At 36.6% G+C, this 6,800-nt stretch overlaps 1 pseudogene; it reads left to right on the forward strand.

The window, feature by feature from the left end:
- Positions 1 to 2,963: 2,963 nt before the first annotated feature.
- Positions 2,964 to 3,936, forward strand: LOC129647253 (olfactory receptor 5T1-like; annotated as a pseudogene).
- The last annotated feature ends 2,864 nt before the right edge of the window (positions 3,937 to 6,800 follow it).

Raw genomic sequence — 6,800 nt, forward strand, 5'->3', positions numbered from 1 at the left:
TGCTGGTAAGTCGCTTCAGTCATGTTCAACTCTGTGCGACCCCAGAGATGTCAGCCCATCAGGCTACCCCATCCCTGCGATTCTCCAGGCAAGAACACTGGAGTGGGTTGCCATTTCCTTCTCCAATGCGTGAAAGTGAAGTCACTCAGTTGTGTCTGACTCTTCAAGACCCCATAGACTGCAGCCTACCAGGCTCCTCCATCCGTGGGATTTTCCAGGCAAGAGTACTGGCCATTGCCTTCTCCGCATGTAACACTTAAGTTTAACTAAAAGAAGAGATACTTAGATTTTGTTTGGGAGTCCATTCATTGTCCAATGCTTTGACGAAAATTTGATTTCCTAGCTCCCTATTTTTTTTTTCAAGTTAAGCAAAATTTGAAATGAATTATAGTCATATTTGATATGTATGAATCCTTCACATATAATCAATACTTCAATAAAACATTTTAATGCATCTCATAAGTAAGAACTCTGTTGTCATACCATGTTCATGTAGTTGAACAAAATACACACCAACAGTCTGATCAATTTAATTTTTTCATTTGAAGGATCAGGTTACTTTTACTAAATCACATTAGTGGCTAAATCTTAGATTGTAATATTAAGGTTCTAGAGTTAAATACAGTATTTTTCATCTTCTACAACAGTGTTGTCTCAGACACATCAGTAAAATAAAAATTAGTATCATAATGAGGCTAAAGTTTCCCTTGTGAAGGTTAGTGAACATTTATTTTTTAAAGAATTCATTTAGACCATCTCTTGATGTATTTTTAAAAATTTGCCTGTGTATTTTTATTATTTTCACTATACTTCTTATCTGCCAAACTCCTATTTTGAAACTGGTTCTTTTCAATCAATATTTGTTTGTGTAATATATGGATTCTTGAAGGATAAAGATGGATAACAAAGAATTTTTAAAACATGACTGTATTGTTGATACTCAAATAATACATCTAATATACTTAATATATTTAATGCTAATAAACAATGGCTTTATAAGGTATTTTATTAATATAACTGTTCAAATTAAACTGGAATTTTTATAATACGTTTTTGTGTGTGTATGTGTTTCAGGAGTAATATGTGAGCTGTTTGAATTAACAAAGAGATGAATATTTGACTTAATTATATATTATATTTGTACTGTATATATTTCTCTAAGAATTAAGTAAGCTCATCCTTTTCAATTTGGTAACTCCATAGTTGAACAGTTATTTACTCTATGTATCAAGAACATTTTTCATGTGAATCTGAGAGGAACTGTCTGGGAAAATAAAGACATGAGGCTTTCTTTTCCTTCAAAAAGTGATTTTAAGCTGATTTGCTCATTCTCTATTTGATATATGGATATCTCATTATAACACAGATATAGTGCACTTCATGTTGGTAATATAAGCTATTGGTAGGTTACTGAATTCAGCTCAGTCCTACCCACAGCAGATTTTCACTCTTTTAAATCAATGTTGATCTATATAGCACACTGAAGGAAAACAAGAGTCACAATGCCCAAATCTTGGTCCTAAATAAAGTAAATGTAATATCTAACTGTTTCAATGATGGAGGCTTCAGATACAGATACTTGTGACCTTTTGACATTTTGCTTGTTTGTTTTGCACTTTGCTTTCTTCGTAATTCACTGAATAAGCAACAGTCTGACAGCATTGGGAAATAGAGCCATAGTGAAACACTACATTGTGGTGTTTAGTATTGACATGTGCTTCTTTTAGCAATACCTTTTTTAAAGAATTTTACTATCTGTCATCAGGAGATATTTGCAGTCAGTGCTATTTATATCCAAGGATTCTACTTCCCTGGATTCAATCAACTGTAGATCCAAAGTATTGTGAAATAATAATTTCCAGAGCTGAAAAAGTGAAATAAATTTGCAGCACATCAACAATTTAAAAAGTTTTTAAATTGTATTTACAACCTTTTAGAAAACATTCATATTGTATTGGGTTTTATAAGTAATCTATAGATGGGTTCAAGTATGTGAGAAGAGGTCTGTTGCTTATATTGTAAATATCTCTTTTATCTATCTTATGTAAAGAACTTGAGCATCTTTCATTTTTGTATGGGGGAGGGGGGTTCTGGAGCTACATGCCCCTCCCTACACCTAGGGAAGACAGTATTTTATAGTAATTATAGAAAATTCAGGTACTAGAATGGCCAAGTGGTTAAGACATTGGACATAAGATCCAATAGATTTATATCCTTGTGGGTTTGAACCCCACTTCCAGTACTAGTGGATCTGCTTGGGCCTCCCAGGTGACTCAGATGATAAAGAATCTGCCTGCAATGCAGGACACCCAGATTTGATCACTGGGTCAGGAAGATCCCCTGGAGGACTGGCTCAACACTCCAGGATTCTTGCCTGGAGAATTCCATGGACAGAGGAGCCTGGCAGGCTGCAGTCCATGGGGTTGCAAAGAGGTGGACACGACTGAGCAATATCACAATAATAATAATAATCCCATTTCCTAGTAATCTGGGGATATGTTAAAGTTAAGTAATTTTCACATCCACTTTTAACATTTAAATTCAGTGCTATCTTCTGATGTAAATGGATTTTCTCCCACTTTACCGATTATAAGCTTCATGCATGCTGTAGAAAATCTAAGATTAGCACTTGGATGTGCCCTTTTTACTATAATAATTTTCGGATTAAAACCTCCTATATTCATTTGTCTTTGTAAATTTTAAGATAGCACAATATGAACGTGAGATGTCATGAATTTAACAGAAAATAAACTGGAAGTTAAACCCTGTAAACTGGCACATGAAAATTTAATCAACAGCAATTAATTTATTTTTACAGAGTAATGCATCCACTTGGACTCAGCTTTTAATCACTGGACTGTTCCCTCACTGAAAAGGATTTCTAAGAAACAGACATGAGGATGTAATCGGTGGGCTCTATTTTTGCTATATATTGCTGTTAGAACTTAAAAATAAAAGCTGAGATGTCAGGGTCACCATTAGATTTAGATTTATACAGGATTCAGATAAAAAATCAGACTATACTGATGGGCTTTACAGATGATTTTGAGGTGCAAATCTTTCTATTTTTACTATTTCTTGCAATCTATATTTTTACAATGATAGGAAATTTGGGGTTAGTGTTCTTGGTCATTATGGATTCCCGGCTCCACAACCCCATGTACTATTTTCTGACAGCATTATCATTCTTGGGTGCCTGCTATTCTTTGGTTATCACCCCCAAAATGTTGATCAATTTCCTAACAAAGAATAAAACGATTTCTTTTCTTGGATGTGCCACACAGATGTTTCTCTTTCTTACTTGTGGGACCACAGAATGCTTCATTTTGGCTGCAATGGCCTATGATCACTATGTAGCCATCTACAACCCTTTCCTGTATTTAGTTAAAATGTCACCCAGAATCTATGTGTCACTTATAATTTCCTGCTATGTTGTTGGTATCTTGTATGCTACTTTACACACAGTGGCTACTTTTACCCTATCCTTCTATGCATCCAATGAAATCAGACATGTCTTCTGTGACATCCCTCCCCTCCTTGCTATTTCTTGCTCTGATAAGTGCATGAACCAGCTTCTAGTTTTCTATTTTTCAGGCTCTATTGAGATATCCACCATATTGATTGTTCTGATCTCCTATGGTTTCATCCTGTTGGGCATTCTGAAGAGGCATTCTGCTGGAGGAAGAAGTCTTTTCAACATGTGGCTCTCACCTACCAGGAGGGTCCATTTTTCATGGTACAGTCCTCTTCATGTACGTGAGACCCGGTTCCAGCTATGCCTTGGATCATGACGTGATCGAGTCCATGTTTTACACCATCATAATTCCCATGCTGAATCCCATCATCTATAGTTTGAGGAACAAAGATGTCAAAGAGGCGATGAAGAAAGTGTTGGGGGAAAATTGGTTTATCAACAAAGTGTATTTTTCACACTAAATATTAAATTGAAAAAAAAAGGCTGATGTTTAGTGTTTTCAAGTCAAAAAGTTGAAAAATAAAATATTTTAGTTTAGTTTACTGGTGTCTATTTATTATTCTTAGATATTTAAAATAAAGATTATGGTCAACCCACCACATATGCAGTTTTTGCACATGCAGGAAACTGCGACATCTATATGCATCTATCTCCACATAACATGAGTATATAAAATATATTTTATTATCAGCTTCCCTCATAACTCAATCAGAATCTGCCTGCAATGCAGGAGACCCAGGTTTGATTCCTGGATCAGGAAGTTCCTACGGAGAAGGAAATGGCAATACACTCCAGGATTCTTGCCTAGAAAATCCTATGGACAGAGGAGCTTGGCAGGCTATAGTCCATGGGGTCACAAGAGTTGGACAGGACTTAGAGATTAAACCACGACCACCATATGACTTTATATATATACATATACATATATGTATCTACAGATAAATACATACATATGTATACACACACACACACACACACACACACACACACACATTGATACTGCTTGCATTAGTTTGTTAGAGCTGATATAACAAAGTACCATAGACTGGTTGCTGAAAAAATAGAAATATCTTTCTCTGACTTAACTCAGTATGACAATCTCTAAGTCTATCTATGTTGCTGCAAATAGCATTATCCCATTCTTTTTTATGGCTGAGTAATGTACCATTGTATGCATTTACATCTTCTTTATTCATTCCTCTGTTGGTGGGTGTTGAGGTTGCTTCCACGTCCTGGCTATTATAAATATTGCTGCAATGAACATTGTAGTGCATGTATCATTTCAAATTATAGTTTTCTCCATGTATGTGCTTGTAATGGCATTGCTGAATCATATGGTAGTTCTATTTTTATTTTTTAAGGAGCCTTCATACTGCACTCTATAGTAGTTGAACCAACTTCCATTCCCACCAACAGTGTAGCAGCGCTCCCTTTTCCACACTCTCTCCTGCATTTATTATTTGTAAATGATACTGCTTAAAAGTGAATCTACAAAAAGGGCCCAAACGAACTTATCTGCACAACAGATTTCAGTTCAGTTCAGTCGCTCAGTCGTGTCCGACTCTTTGCGACCCCATGAATCGCAGCACACCAGGCCTCCCTGTGCATCACCAACTCCCGGAGTTCACTCAGACTCACATCCATCGAATCAATGATGCCATCCAGCCATCTCATCCTCTGTCGTCTCTTTCTCCTCCTGCCCCCAATCTCTGCCAGCATCAGAGTCTTTTCCAATGAGTCAACTCTTCACATGAGGTGGCCAAAGTACTGGAGTTTCAGCTTTAGCATCAGTCCTTCCAAAGAAATCCCAGGGCTGATCTCCTTCAGAATGGACTGGTTGGATCTCCTTGCAGTCCAAGGGACTCTCAAGAGTCTTCTCCAACACCACAGTTCAAAAGCATCAATTCTTTGGCGTTCAGCCTTCTTCACAGTCCAACTCTCACATCCATACATGACCACAGGAAAAACCATAGCCTTGACTAGATGGACCTTTGTTGGCAAAATAATGTCTCTGCTTTTGAATATGCTATCTAGGTTGGTCATAACTTTCCTTCCAAGGAGTAAGTGTCTTTTAATTTCATGGCTGCATCACCATCTGTAAAACAGATTTACAGATATAGAAAACAAACTTATGGTTACCAGGGAGTAGGGGAGGTTGGTATTGACATATATATCCTACTACATAAAATATATAATTACTAAGCACAGGCAACTCTAATCAATACTCTGTAATGACCTATATAGGAAAATAATGTAAAAAAAGTATGTATATATGTATAAGTATAATAGATTCATTTTGCTGTATAGCTGAAACTAACATTGTAAATCAACTATACTGCAATAAATATTTTTTTAAAAGAAATTTATTTTCTCACTATTCCGGGGTTTAGACATTTGAAATCATTGTAACAGCAGGGTTGATTTTTTTTTTCTGATGCCTCTCTTCTTCATTTGTAGATGGCAGCCTTTACCCTCTGTCTTCAAGCTATCTTTTTTCTCTGAATTTCAGTGCCCTAATCTCTTCTTGTTTGCTTAGTCTCTGAGTTGTGTCCAATACTTTGTGACAACATGTACTGTAGCCCAATAAGCTTTTCACCTATGTGATTCTCCAGGCAAGAATACTGGAATGGGTTGCCATTCCCTTCTCCATAATCTCTTCTTACATGGTCAACAATTATATTAGATAAGATCTGTCCTAAAGGTATCATTTTCAATTAATTGCTTCCTCAAAGACTTCTCCAAAGCAGTTACATTCTGATCTCCTAGGGCCTAAGACCTCAATAAGCAGATGTTGGATTTATTTGCATACACACACAGAGACATATACACATGCAGTCTTCATGTTACACGTATATTTTCATCTTCTATCTCTATATAACTCAAAAATGATAGGTTCCCATTATAACTGTAAGTGATCTGACTAGCTTGAGCAAATACAACTCAAGAAGGAAATGGCAACCCACGCCAATGTTCTTGCCTAGAGAATCCCGGGGACGGGGGAGCCTGGTGGACTGCCATCTATGGGGTCACACAGAGTCAGACACAACTGAAGTGACTTAGCAGCAGCAGGGCAAAACCATACCTCACATCTTCCAATCCATTTTCCATGAAGTCCATGGCAACTAACTTGAGATTAAAGCTGTGAGACAGATGAAACTCTGCTTCACCTATACATGTGCAGCAAACTAAACCTAGGAAACTAAACCCAGCCTTTAATTCTGAGAGTGCAGATGATGAAGTGAATTCCTGATGTCACTATATGCTGTTAAAGAGGGTACATTTTTTTTTTGCTTTGCTTTTACTTTTTTTTTTTTTTTCATCCACA

This window comes from Bubalus kerabau, chromosome 3, assembly GCF_029407905.1.
Source record: "Bubalus kerabau isolate K-KA32 ecotype Philippines breed swamp buffalo chromosome 3, PCC_UOA_SB_1v2, whole genome shotgun sequence".
Classification (NCBI taxonomy): domain Eukaryota; kingdom Metazoa; phylum Chordata; class Mammalia; order Artiodactyla; family Bovidae; genus Bubalus; species Bubalus kerabau.